Here is a 15,039-nt window from a genome sequence, read left to right as displayed (position 1 = left end):
GAGGAGCAGAGAGGCATTTCTGAAGATCACAGTGAACTTCCTGAGGAGGATGAAGCAGGAGGAGCTGGCTGACTGTCTGAGCAGTAAGAGGATTTAACTTGATGGATCAATTAGACATTTACTAAAGTCTCAGGAGACAGAGAGAAATATGATCATATTCTTATTCTTTAGGAAAAGTAAACATCAACCTTGTCGTAATTTTTTTTCATCTTTTATTTATTTATTTTTTGTTTATTCAGGAAGTCATGCTCGAGTGTGTCAGCATAAACTCAAATCCGTCCTGAAGAAGAAGTTCCAGTGTGTGTTTGAGGGGATCTCTAAAGCAGGAAACCCAACCCTTCTGAATCAGATCTACACAGAGCTCTACATCACAGAGGGAGGGACTGGAGAGGTCAATGAGGAACATGAGGTCAGACAGATTGAAACAGCATCCAGGAAACAGGACAAAGCAGAAACAAGCATCAGACAAGAAGACATCTTTAAACCCCCACCTGGAAGAGACCAACCAATCAGAACAGTGATGACAAAGGGAGTGGCTGGCATTGGGAAAACCGTCTTAACACAGAAGTTCACTCTGGACTGGGCTGAAGACAAAGCCAACCAGAACATAGAGTTCACATTCCCCTTCACCTTCAGAGAGCTGAATGTGCTGAAAGAGAAGAAGTTCAGCTTGGTGGAACTTGTTCATCTCTTCTTCACTGAAACCAAAGAAGCAGGAATCTGCAGCTTTGATCAGTTCCAGGTTGTGTTCATCTTTGACGGTCTGGATGAGTGTCGACTTCCTCTGGACTTCCACAACACTGAGGTCCTGACTGATCCTACAGAGTCCACCTCAGTGGACGTGCTGCTGACAAACCTCATCAGGGGGAAACTGCTTCCCTCTGCTCGCCTCTGGATAACCACACGACCTGCAGCAGCCAATCAGATCCCTCCTCAGTGTGTTGACATGGTGACAGAGGTCAGAGGGTTCAATGACCTCCAGAAGGAGGAGTACTTCAGGAAGAGGTTCAGACATGAGGAGCAGGCCAGCAGGATCATCTCCCACATCAAGACCTCACGAAGCCTCCACATCATGTGCCACATCCCAGTCTTCTGCTGGATCACTGCTACAGTTCTGGAGGAGGTGTTGAAGACCAGAGAGGGAGGAGAGCTGCCCAAGACCCTGACTGAGATGTACATCCACTTCCTGGTGGTTCAGTCCAAAGTGAAGAAGGTCAAGTACGATGGAGGAGCTGAGTCAGATCCACACTGGAGTCCAGAGACCAGGAAGATGATTGAGTCTCTGGGAAAAGTGGCTTTTGAGCAGCTGCAGAGAGGAAACCTGATCTTCTATGAATCAGACCTGACAGAGTGTGGCATCGATATCAGAGCAGCATCAGTTTACTCAGGAGTGTTGACACAGATCTTCAAAGAGGAGACAGGGCTGTACCAGGACAAGGTCTTCTGCTTCGTCCATCTGAGTGTTCAGGAGTTTCTGGCTGCTCTTCATGTCCATCTGACCTTCATCAACTCTGGAGTCAGTCTGATGTCAGAAAAACAAACAACTCGAAAGTTTAAACTAATAAGGACTGGATCTAAAACAACACATCTCTACCAGAGTGCTGTGGATAAGGCCTTACAGAGTCCACATGGACACCTGGACTTGTTCCTCCGGTTCCTTCTGGGTCTTTCACTGCAGACCAACCAAACTCTCCTAAGAGGCCTGGTGACGTGGACAGGAAGTAGCTCAAAGACCAATCAGAAAACAGTCCAGTACATCAAGACAAAGATCAGTGAGAATCTGTCTCCAGAGAAAAGTATCAACCTGTTTCACTGTCTGAATGAACTGAATGATGGTTCTCTGGTGGAGGAGATCCAACAGTCCCTGAGATCAGGACGTCTCTCCACAGATAAACTGTCTCCTGCTCAATGGTCAGCTCTGGTCTTCATCTTACTGTCATCAGAAAAAGACTTGGACGTGTTTGACCTGAAGAAATACTCTGCTTCAGAGGAGGCTCTTCTGAGGCTGCTGCCAGTGGTCAAAGCCTCCAGCAAAGTTCTGTATGTGCAAATAAATCCATCTCGATCAACTGGATCTTTTTTTAGTTGAGAATCAAAAACATGTTTCTTTAATAATTTTATCTTATTTTGCTGATTCCTCTTCAGACTGAGTGGCTGTAACCTCTCAGAGAGAAGCTTAGAAGCTCTGTCCTCAGTCCTCAGCTCCCAGTCCTCTAGTCTGAGAGATCTGGACCTGAGTAACAACAACCTGCAGAATTCAGGAGTGAAGCTGCTGTCTGCTGGACTGAAGAGTCCACACTGTGACCTGGAAACTCTCAGGTCAGAGTTCATGTTTGTGTGAATACTAAAACTGGATTTAGTTTTTTGATACATTTTTATTTAAATGAGTAAAAATTGAAAACTGAAGAGGTTTGTAGTTCGTAGTGGTGTCTTCTATGTTCACTGAGGATCATTTACTTTTAGGGAGGTGGACACAACCTTACCTAACCTCATACCTACAAAATAATATGTGGAGAAAATGTCAAGGCTAAGTCTAAATCAAAGGGGGTTTTCATACATAAATCAAACTGAGGTTCCTTTAAAAAAAAGCACCTGTAATGTGTAACCCAATATACACACTACAAATCACAATCAATCCAAACAATATTTGCTCGGAAGGTTAATCGGCAGACAACAACAAAATATCACAGTTCACAGTTGACCCTGTTATCACAAATCATGGCAACACAAAACTTAAATCATCAATGGAGGATGGAGAATGGAGGGATGTGTGGGTTAGTCCAGATCAAGCTTCCTGTGTAACAGTATGAGGATGAGTAAAAGTTTTTTTTTTTTTTGAGGTGTATGTGTGTGTTAGTCCAGCTGGTTCCAGTTCCTCCAGGGTTCAGTGTGTGTGAGTGGAAGTATGGTGGTTCAGTGTGTTAAATGGTTGAGGGGACAGTGATGGACTGTACTTAGCTCTGTTGTGGGGCTCCTCCAGCCCAGGCAGGTATGGAGTCCCAGTATACAGGCACCTTTTTCCTCCTTGGTACTCCTGGGATCATCACCACTCCTCAGGCCATGGGTTTCTAAACCTCCAGTGAATCCAGCTGGTTCTCTTCCTCGTGTTACTGCTTTCTTATTTTCCCAACATTTGTTGGGTTCTCCTTGCTGTTTGTGTCAGTAGCTTTTTCCTTCCACCAGTTCACAGTTGCCACTCATTTAACTCACCAATTTTTTTTTTTTTTTTTTCACTCACACTTCTTTCCCCCTCCCTTTCCTGTCAGGAGGTAAAGGGCTGTTCTGCAGTTTTTTTCTACCACAACCTATTGGTTGAACATAGAACAGAATCAATGCATGTTTGTTACTGTGTCTTTACTTTAATGAGTATGTTTGTTGTTCTGTTGTTGTTTATCTGAGTTGTAATCATAGTCAAGTAAGGTTTGAAAAATATAACCTGAAGAAAAAAAAACAACCCTACCTCACTGACGATGAAATAGGAGAACAAGATTGACAAAAACGAATTCCTTCCCCTAAAGCTATGACAGCTACTAAGACTGCTATTTGTAACATAAACAAGTAAAACAAAACTACACATGCACAGCCCAGCATGATCCAGAGCTGGGAGCAGGAGGAGGAGTCACCCCAGTACAGGAGAACTTTCCTTTGAAAGAGGAGAACCGGCCAATCCCATCTCTACACCTGAACAGGAAATGGGACACACACACAGAGTGGACTACACCCTGAGAACAAGGAGGGCAAACAGCAATATATACAAATGAGCAAAGGCCATAACAGTTCTTTATAAGGAAGTAGATTCTTCATTTTGGCTTCCTCCAAACTTTCATTTTCATTTTCTAAACTTCTACTTCCTAAACCTTCAGCTCTGAACAGATGATGAAACATTGAACGCATTGAACATGAAACGCTTTTAGGCAGGAACTTTGTCTCCTAAAGTCACATCTTTTATTCTTTACTCAGGTTGGAGAACTGCAGTTTGTCAGAGATCAGCTGTTCTTCTCTGGTCTCAGCTCTGAAGTCCAACCCCTCCCATCTCAGAGAACTGGACCTGAGTCACAACAATGACCTGCAGGATTCAGGACTGAAGGATCTGTGTGGTTTTCTGAAGAGTCCAGATTGTAGACTGCAGATTCTGAGGTCTGTTTACTTGCTGTTGTAGATTTGTTTAATCCAGAATTTATATTCACATTTAACTTGAATGTATTCACTTTTGAATGTATTCAAAATTGCTGTTTCATGTTTCCAGTTGTTCTAATAATAATAAATGTTGTCAGTGTTTTCCAAAACTTGAATTTACCTGTTCAATATATTAATCATGAAAAGTCTTCCAGGAACCAAAGAGTTGGTTTCACATGTTTGATCTCCAGACAGAAACCAGGACCAAATCTTGCTCTTGGTCTTTGTATTGGAACAAAGTCTGATGTGGACCAGCAACATTTGAGATGTTAAAGTGGGTGATGAGTTTGAGAAGGTGGAGTTCTGGATCAGGACATTTCTGACTATCAGTCATCTGATCTCCATGATTTGTTCTTTTCCAGGTTGAGATGCTGTTGGTTGTCAAAGATCAGCTGTTCTTCTTTGGCCTCAGCTCTGAAGTCCAACCCCTCCCATCTCAGAGAACTGGACCTGAGAGGAAACCTCCTGCAGGATCCAGATGTGAAGGAGCTGCGTGATCTTGTGGAGAGTCCAGACTGTAGACTGAAGACTCTGAGGTCAGTCCACTGTGGTAGATCTTTAATCCACCGCTGAATCTAATGTCCTAATAAATGTCTTCAGACTTGGAGGGTGTGGAGCTGAGGACCAGAGTCAGTTGTCATGTTGAGACTCCAGCCCTCATGGGGCTTTCAGACACGTGGCCGTGGCCCCCCTGTGCTCTGAAAGCTGTTATTTCCAAAGGATTGGAGCTCCACCACAGGTTTCCCTGCACTGAGCACAGTTCATGTGCAGCACAGTGATAGTTGTGTTTCTTTGTGGTGTGGTCATACTCAGTCAGTGTGTTACTGCAGTAGATGGAGTTCAGAGCAGCGGTACAGAAGCTGAGTGATGAGCTGCTGTGGACGGAGTCAACATCAAAAAGCTCTTCTACACACAAAACAAACAGTCCCACACATGTTGAAATGTTCTTCATTTAGAAGATTTTAGAGCTTCATCTTCACATCAAAGCAGAACTTTCCTTTGCTGCCACATATTTATGAAGCAGCCAACTGCTGTATTCCTACACACAAGTATGTCCTGTATTCCACTGCAGCCGCAGGTCAGCTGAGGAAATCACTTTGTTTTAGAGTGAGGAGCTGCTGAACTTCAGCCTCCAGTGGCTGAAATGACAATTACACTGAAGAAACACTTCAAACATCCAGACAGAATGTGGTGGAACTTTACTTTAAAGTCTCGTGGACATATCTAACTGATTATCAATGATTTTATCTGCATCTTTCATTCCTTATTCAGATTTGACAACTCCAGTTTGTCAGAGATCAGCTGTTCTTCTCTGGTCTCAGCTCTGAAGTCCAACCCCTCCCATCTCAGAGAACTGGAGCTGAGTGAGAACGACCTGGAGGATTCAGGACTGAAGGATCTGTGTGGTTTTCTGAAGAGTCCTCACTGCAGACTGGAGACTCTGAGGTCAGACTGATGTTTTATTTCTGCTCTCAGATTAATATGATGTTACAGTTGTGGTGACTTTAACCTGCAGACAGGTTTATATTTATGATGGAAAATCCTCTTCAGGTTTTTAACATGTAAACTGTCAAATGGTTTGAAAGCAGCCTTGGAAAACTGATTTCTATTAATTTGAAAATTACATTTTAATTGCAAGCAGTTTATCTATCAATCTTGTATTTTTGAAAGGGGGCATCATATATTAATGAATATTTGTATGTTAACATGCAGATTTTAGTCTGTGTTTTTTTTTTTTTTTTCATTTATTTATTTATTTGCCTGTCAAATTGAAAGCAACTGCCCTTTGTTTGTCTAAGAAGATGTTTGGCCTCTTATCTCAGGGGCTTCATCAGTTCATCAGTCCTCACTAGTCTGACAGACAGTGGAGTTGGACCCAGGTATTTAACCTCTGTAGGAGTGTTCACAAAGCTCCTTGTGACAACAGCCCATTAGAGGAGTTCCACTGATTATTGTTAGTCCACTACTGTAGATACATTTGTGTGTCATTTCTGTTGTGGAAATTCTCTGTTGCTGGTGAAGAATGAAATAGAGACTTTTTCCGGCCGACAAGTTTTTATTTTCTTTGCAAAGAAAAAGTCAATCATCACACGAGCAGGACAAATGAAGAAAGAATTCATAAATCACTCGTATAGAATATTAATTTCAGCTCACTGGCCCAGGGATGGTGATGCAAAGTGTCAGAATGAAATATCTTTTTAGTAATTCTGTGATCAGGCAACTTCACAGATCTGTTCCAGAGCTGGAGCATTTGTCTCTTATGTCTGATACTCGAGGGCTCCCAACCCAAATCACCATGAAGAGCCAACACTGAGGTCCATTTGTGTACTGCTGTAAGATAACCAATAGCTCTATGATGCTGAGTATTACAAAGAGAATATTCACAGAATCTCCAGACAGCAGAAGCATCGTCTGACACACACACACACACACACACACACACTGACACACACACACACACACACACACACACACACACACACTATAGAACAGAGTGAAAATATGAACACCCAGATGAGCACAGTGTTCAGACTTGTTCAGGGCTCTGAACACCCAGATGAGCACAGTGTTCAGACTTGTTCAGGGCTCTACCTGCAGACTGATCTAAAACACTGACAGCTGGGTTAAATGTCATGTGTTGGTCCAACGTCAGGACATTTATACTGATCAGTGTAGGACAGCAGTACTGTCCCAAGATTAACAACATTCAACTTGGCCTAAAATGCTCCACTTGTGTTTTGTCTTGGTTCTCCATTAGTCTCCACTTCCAGCACCGTTTTGGAACAATGTTCAGCATAACATGAACATTTTTTCTTTCTTAGCCAGCAGAATGACATCATCCACATGTAACATGGCTCTGTTGGTTCAGTTTGGGAAATTTCAGCCATAATACCAATTTAGTTTGAATATCAAACAGATTGTCAGATCCAGCAGGATGATGCTGTGCCAGACCATGTAAATGTGCCAGTGGTGGGATTTCATGGGGAACTTGTATTTTGATGCAAATGAGTCCAACAAATCCCCCCCATCTATATGTTACAGGTACCAGCAATGTAAGGCCTCTCAGCTTCAGTTATGGTTTTGGTGTCTTTGTCCCGGGGCTGAATCTTCTGCACAGTGTCTGGTCCAGCAAAGGAGAAAACAAGTGTGACTGCTCTGTTGTCGTACCATTTGACAGCACAGATGTTGTGGTTCCCCTCCACTCGCATATCAAAGCTTCCTCTCCCCTTTTTCTTCAAGCTCGTTTCATCCTCAAGGTTGCAGTTGGGTAGGCGTACCTGTCTGGATGTTCGCACAGTCCAGGAATCAAGGAGCTTAACCAGCAATTTATTTAAATATATCAAAGTATTGTCTTTTTAATGCAAATGCTAATCATCATTCCACTACATTCATACAATGTACTGGTACAATGTAATTCATGTAATTCATACAATGCACAACAAGGCCCTGCCTTGTTTGTTTGTCATCAAAGCGTATGACACGGGACAAAACTTGGAATGTCTTCAGAGACATGGTGGCTGGAAATATTGCCTTTCCAGTCTCAGCGTTCCAAAGGCTTGCTGTTGCTTCACCTTTTCATTTGTAAACTCCTGCCAAAATGAGCAGGCCAATGTAGGCTTCCAAGTCAACTACATCCAAGTTTTCCCAAGTGTCTCCATCTTCAACACGGCTGACTGCATATCTGGTTGGGCCTGGAACCGTTTTGATAATATTAGCAGCACTAAGTCTATCCTGCTGTTGAAGTGGAAAAAGGGACCATATTTTCATTTTGGAGGGGATCGTGTCGCTGGTGGTTGAGTGACAACAGGAGGGTCAACACTCTCATTCCCATCAGATGATAATGCCTCCAAATCAGGGTCCTTCTCAACACAATCCTCTGTGTCACTTTCACTGTCAAAGAGCTGTTCCAACATCACTGACAGTAAACCTTTTCCCAGAGCCCATTTTCAAGGGAGAGAGAGAGAGAGAGCGTGCAGACTGCAGTATACACAGCATAATGAGGAATGATTTGGATAGACAGCAAGCTTTTATGTGTTTGATCCTCCCTTTGAATGAACTACCAATGTCTTTGACGGGGAAAACCCGCCCTCCACAACACGGGAAATATCTGTTTTACTTCAGAAGGTGTTAGTAATATGTCAGATACACACACATTCATACCCCCCAAGTCATGTATCAACTTAAAAGTATCAATTCTGCACCTATAGGTGTGGGAATGTTAGGTCACACATGGGTCACACACAGGCAGACCAGTTTTACACAGCTGAAACAGCTTGGGGTCAAAGTGACCCCAGAGGAATACCAATGTGTGCAATATGTGTTCAGCACATTGAAAAATGTCTTCATGATAATTTTATGCTTAATCAATTGTACCCATCAAATTTGGAAAAGTCATGAAATACGAAGCAAAAAAAAAAAGTCAACTAATATTATTTGAATGATAAACATTGAATGTGGTCAAATTGACCCCGAGGATAATAGGAGGGTTAAGTATGATTTCCACATGCAACTGTTCATATTTCTTCAAATATATCATTAATGATGAGTTATATTTTCTGTGTAGAACTTCAGCTGCTTGTTTGTAGACTGTTTGACTGGTTTTAGAGTGGACTTACCTGCCAGAGCTCAGATTGTTATACAGGAGTTCATATGTGGCAGAATCAGAGATAGAAATAAAGTTTGGCTGACTCTGCTGTTTGGTTATTTCTGATGTGTTAAAATCACAATGTTGACAGTTTGAGTCAGTTCAGGTTCTTTACAGTGTTGTTTCATTTTCTCATTAAAACTTTTCACTCTTTGTATTTGACCGTTGTGAAGCTGCTTCCTGTTAGTTCAGCTGTTTGACTTTCATTTTCTCAACTTATACTTTCTAAACCTTCAGCTCTGAACAGATGATGAAACATTGAACACTTTCAAGCAGGAACTTTGTCTCCTAAAGTCACATCTTTTATTATTTACTCAGGTTGGAGAACTGCAGGTTGTCAGAGATCAGCTGTTCTTCTCTCAGCTCAGCTCTGAAGTCCAACCCCTCCCATCTCAAAGAACTAGACCTGAGTAAGAACAAGCTGCAGGATTCAGACCTGAAGGATCTTTGTGGTTTTCTGGAGAGTCCTCACTGCAGACTGGAGACTCTGAGGTCAGACTCATGTTTTATTTCTGCTCTCAGATTAATATGATGTTACAGTTGTGGTGACTCTGACCTGCAGACAGGTTTATATTTATGAGGGAAAATTCTCTTCAGGTTTTAACATTTAAACTGTTAAATGGTTTGAAAGTAATTTTGGAAAACATATTTTTAGGGTGACATCATATATTCATATTTGTGTGTAAATATGCTGATTTAAGTCTGTAGGTCATTTCATTTATTTATTTATTCATTTATTTGTGTCGAATCGAAAAAGCAACTGAACTCACTTTTGTCTAAAAAGATGTTTGGCCTCTTATCACAGGGGCTTCATCAGTACTCAAAAAAATATCCCAGGATCATTTCGGAGTTAAAAAACAGAGTTTCAAACACTGCTATAGATGATGGAGTTTCAAATACCACAAATGTATATCACATGTCCACATATTTAATAATTAGTCTACACTAAATTTAACAGATTTCGAAGTTAGTCGCAGTCAATCAACAAAGATTTGAAATTTCTATTCCATTTTTTTCAATATGTGACCATGAGAAATGCAGTCTTTTGTAATGTGTAAGGTGCACAGGCACTCTGACCTAAAGTTGTAATATTACAACATGGACATAACAAGTTTTGAATAAAATATAATGAATGTTTTCTAGAATGACTAAATATCTACATGTTCTAGACACTGTAATAAACACACAAAAATATATTACAGGAATTTTACTTACTTCAATCTTGACAAATCCAGTTGTATAAAATAAGAATAAGAAGAGATGAACTCGACAGGAGTTTTGCCATGTGTGAGACTTCACAGCCAGATGACCACATCTATAAACACTTCTTCTATCCAATAGCATCCCAACGACAAACAGTAGGACTCATTATCAATGTAAATGTGGTCTTAAGAAAAAAAAAAAAAAAACATTTGCAAACCTTTTTTTTAAGAATTGTTAAAAGTGACATTTGTACAGGGCAAGTTACAAAACCCATAAAAGAAAAAAAAAAACAAAGAAAAAAACCCCTCAAAAACAAAAAGGGGGAGGGGGGGTGAAAAACGAGAGTAAAAACATACAGAAGATTTTTACAGTATATAAATATATTTTCCCTAACTACTCCATGGTACACCAGGAATTAGAGCTGGGAAGTTCAGGTGTCCCTGCAGAGCTCCTGATGTAGGATTCACATTTATTCCATTTTTGTTCTCTGGTCTTCCCAAAAGGAGCATCTGTAATCTTCAGTTATTAGAGTTCAGCTGCACGCGTGCTGATGAGGATCAGGGGGTGGGAGAACATTACACCAGATTTAAAATCACTGCATTCACTCCCCGTATGCTTCAGGATCGTTTTTTTTTTTTTTTAAAGCATATTTAAGTATGATTTCCACATTTAACTGTTCATGTTTCTTCAAATATCTCATTAATGATGAGTTAGATTTTTTGTCTATAACTTCTGCAGCTTGTTTGTAGACTGTTTGACTGGTTTTAGAGTGGACTTACCTGCCAGAGCTCAGATTGTTATACAGGAGTTCATATGTGGCAGAATCAGAGATAGAAATAAAGTTGGGCTGACTCTGCTGTTTGGTTATTTCTGATGTGTTCAAATCACAATGTTGACAGTTTGAGTCAGTTCAGGTTCTTTACAGTGTTTCATTTTCTCATTAAATCTTGTCACTGTTTGTATTTGACTGTTGTGAAGCTGCTTCCTGTTGGTTCAACTGTGTGACTTTCATTTTCTCAACTTCTACTTTCTAAACCTTCAGCTCTGAACAGATGATGAAACATTGAACACTTTCAAGCAGGAACTTTGTCTCCTAAAGTCACATCTTTTATTCTTTACTCAGGTTGGAGAACTGCAGGTTGTCAGAGATCAGCTGTTCTTCTCTGGTCTCAGCTCTGAAGTCCAACCCCTCCCATCTCAGAGAACTGGACCTGAGTTGGAATGACCTGGAGGATTCAGGACTGAAGGATCTGTGTGGTTTTCTGAAGAGTCCTCACTGCAGACTGGAGACTCTGAGGTCAGACTCATGTTTTATTTCTGCTCTCAGATTAATATGATGTTACAGTTGTGGTGACTCTGACCTGCAGACAGGTTTATATTTATGAAGGAAAATCCTCTTCAGGTTTTAGACATTTAAACTGTTCAATGGTTTGAAAGTAACTTTGGAAAACATTTTTTTAGGGTGACATCATATATTAATATGTGTGTTAATATGCAGATTTTAGTCTGTAGTGCATTTCATTTATTTATGTATTCATTTATTTGTGTCGAATCGAAAGCAACTGAACTCAGTTTTGTCTAAAAAGATGTTTGGCCTCTTATCACAGGGGCTTCATCACTTCTCAAAAAAAATATCCCAGGATCATTTAGGAGTTAAAAAACAGAGTTTGAAACACTGCTATAGATGATGGAGTTTCAAATACCACAAATGTATATCACATGTCCACATATTTAATAATTAGTCTATTTTTGTTCTCTGGTCTTCCCAAAAGGAGCATCTCTAATCTTCAGTTATTACAGAGTTCAGCTGCACGCGTGCTGATGAGGATCAGGGGGTGGGAGAACATTAAACCAGATTTAAAATCACTGCATTCACTCCCCGTATGCTTCAGGATCAATTTATTTATTTATTTTTAATTATTATTTGTATTTATCTTTTTTTTTTTTAGCATATTTAAGTATGATTTCCACATTCAACTGTTCATGTTTCTTTAAATATCTCATTAATGATGAGTTAGATTTTCTATCTAGAACTTCTGCAGCTTGTTTGTAGACTGTTTGACTGGTTTTAGAGTGGACTTACCTGCCAGAGCTCAGATTGTTATACAGGAGTTCATATGTGGCAGAATCATAGATAGAAATAAAGTTTGGCTGACTCTGCTGTTTGGTTATTTCTGATGTGTTCAAATCACAATGTTGACAGTTTGAGTCAGTTCAGGTTCTTTACAGTGTTGTTTCATTTTCTCATTAAATCTTGTCACTGTTTGTATTTGACTGTTGTGAAGCTGCTTCCTGTTGGTTCAGCTGTTGGATTTTTAAACTTGTACTTTCTAAACCTTCAGTTTTGAACAGATGAAACAATGAACACTCTCAAGCAGGAACTTTGTCTCCTAAAGTCACATCTGTTAATATGCAGATTTTAGTCTGTAGTTAATTTTATTTATTTATTTGCGTGTCGAATTGAAAGCAACTGCACTTAGGTTTGTCTAAGAAGATGTTTGGCCTCTTATCTCAGGGGCTTCATCAGTTCAACCCATCGGTCTGACTAGTCCTCACTAGTCTGACAGACAGTGGAGTTGGACCCAGGTATTTAACCTCTGTAGGAGTGTTCACAAAGCTCCTTGTGACAACAGCCCATTAGAGGAGTTCCACTGATCATTGTTAGTCCGCTACTGTAGACACATTTGTGTGTCATTTCTGTTGTGGAAATTCTCTGCTGCTGGTGAAGAATGAAATAGAGACTTTTCTGGCCGACAAGTTTTTATTTTCTTTGCAAAGAAAAAGTCAATCATCACACGAGCAGCACAAATGAAGAAAGATTTCATTTCATGATTTCATAAATCACTCATATAGAACATTTGTTTCAGCTCACTGGCCCAGGGATGGTGATGCAAAGTGTCAGAATGAAATATCTTTTTAGTAATTTTATGATCAGGCAGCTTCACAGATCTGTTCCACAGCTGGAACATTTGTCTCTTATGCCTGATACTCGAGGGCTCCCAACCCACATCACCATGAAGAGCCAACACTGAGGTCCATTTGTGTCCTGCTGTAAGATAACCAATAGCTCTATGATGCTGAGTATTACAAAGAGAATATCCACAGAATCCCCAGACAGCAGAAGCATCGTCTGACACACACACACACACACACACACACACACACACACACACACACACACACACTATAGAACAGAGTGAAAGTATGAACTCCCAGATGAGCACAGTGTTCAGACTTGTTCAGGGCTCTACCTGCAGACTGAGCTAAAACACTGACAGCTGGGTTAAATGTCATGTGTTGGTCCAACGTCAGGCCAAGACAATTATACTGATCAGTGTAGGACAGCAGTACTGTCCCAAGATTAACAACATTCAACTTGGCCTAAAATGCTCCACTTGTGTTTTGTCTTGGTTCTCCATTAGTCTCCACTTCCAGCACCGTTTTGGAACAATGTTCAGCATAACGTGAATATTTTTTCTTTCTTAGCCAACAGAATGACATCATCCACATGTAACATGGCTCTATTGGTTCAGTTTGGGAAATTTCAGCCATAATACCAATTTAGTTTGAATATCAAACAGATTGTCAGATCCAGCAGGGTGATGCTGTGCCAGACCATGTAAATGTGCCAGTGGTGGGATGTCATGGGGAACTTTTATTTTGATGCAAATGAGTCCAACAAATCCCCCCCATCTATATGTTACAGGTACCAGCAATGTAAGGCCTCTCAGCTTCAGTTATGGTTTTGGTGTGTTTGTCCCGGGCTGAATCTTCGAGAGAGAGAGAGAGAGAGAGAGAGAGAGAGAGAGAGAGAGAGAGAGAGAGAGAGAGAGAGAGAGAGAAGAGAGAGAGAGAGAGAGAGAGAGAGAGAGAGAGAGAGAGAGAGAGAGAGAGAGAGAGAGAGAGAGAGAGAGAGAGAGAGAGAGAGAGAGAGAGAGAGAGAGAGAGAGAGAGAGAGAGAGAGAGAGAGAGAGAGAGAGAGAGAGAGAGAGAGAGAGAGAGAGAGAGAGAGAGAGAGAGAATGCAGTATACACAGCACAATGAGCAATGATTTCGATAGACAGCAAGCTTTTATATGTTTGCTCCTCCCTTATTTTGAATGAACTACCAATGTCCTTGACGGGGAAAACCCTGCCCTCCACAGCACGTTCTACACACACATTCATACCCCCCATGTCCTGTATCAACTTAAAAGTATCAATTCTGCACCTATAGGTGTGGGAATGTTAGGTCACACATGGGTCACACACAGGCAGACCAGTTTTACACAGCTGAAACAGCTTGGGGCCAAATTGACCCCAGAGGAATACCAATGTGTGCAATATGTGTTCAGCACATTGAAAAATGTCTTCATGATACTTTTATGCTTAATCAATTGTAACCATCAAATTTGGAAAAGTCATGAAATATGAAGCAAAAAAAAAAACCAGTTAACTAATATTTTTTGAATGAAAAAAATTGAATGTGGTCAAATTGACCTGAAGGATAATAGGAGGGTTAAGTATGATTTCCACATTTAACTGTTCATGTTTCTTCAAATATATAATTCATGATAAGTTTGGTTTTCTGTGTAGAACTTTTGCAGCTTGTTTGCGGACTGTTTCGACTGGTTTTAGAGTGGACTTACCTGCCGGAGCTCAGTTCTATGTGTTTCAGCTGTTGGACTTTCATTTTCTAAACTTCTACTTTCAACCTTCAGCTCTGAACAGATGATGAAACATTGAACCCTTTCAAGCAGGAACTTTGTCTCCTAAAGTCACATCTTTTATTCTTTACTCAGGTTGAAGAGCTGCAGTTTGTCAGAGATCAGCTGTTCTTCTCTGGTCTCAGCTCTGAAGTCCAACCCCTCCCATCTCAGAGAACTGGACCTGAGTCACAACGACCTGGAGGATTCAGACCTGAAGGATCTGTGTGGTTTTCTGAAGAGTCCTCACTGTAGACTGGAGACTCTGAGGTCAGACTCATGTTTTATTTCTGCTCTCAGATTAATATGATGTTACAGTTGTGGTGACTCT

At 40.8% G+C, this 15,039-nt stretch overlaps 1 long non-coding RNA gene across 1 annotated transcript; it reads left to right on the top strand.

The window, feature by feature from the left end:
• Positions 1-5,569: 5,569 nt before the first annotated feature.
• On the top strand, positions 5,570-11,208 carry LOC115056124 (uncharacterized). Its single transcript, XR_003841767.1, has 3 exons — positions 5,570-5,622; positions 9,140-9,313; positions 11,148-11,208. It is a non-coding gene; the product is annotated as an uncharacterized LOC115056124 (long non-coding RNA).
• Positions 11,209-15,039: the final 3,831 nt, after the last annotated feature.

Source organism: Echeneis naucrates, chromosome 2, assembly GCF_900963305.1.
Source record: "Echeneis naucrates chromosome 2, fEcheNa1.1, whole genome shotgun sequence".
NCBI classification, from domain to species: Eukaryota; Metazoa; Chordata; class Actinopteri; order Carangiformes; family Echeneidae; genus Echeneis; species Echeneis naucrates.
This window is presented reverse-complemented; position numbering and strand designations above follow the sequence as displayed.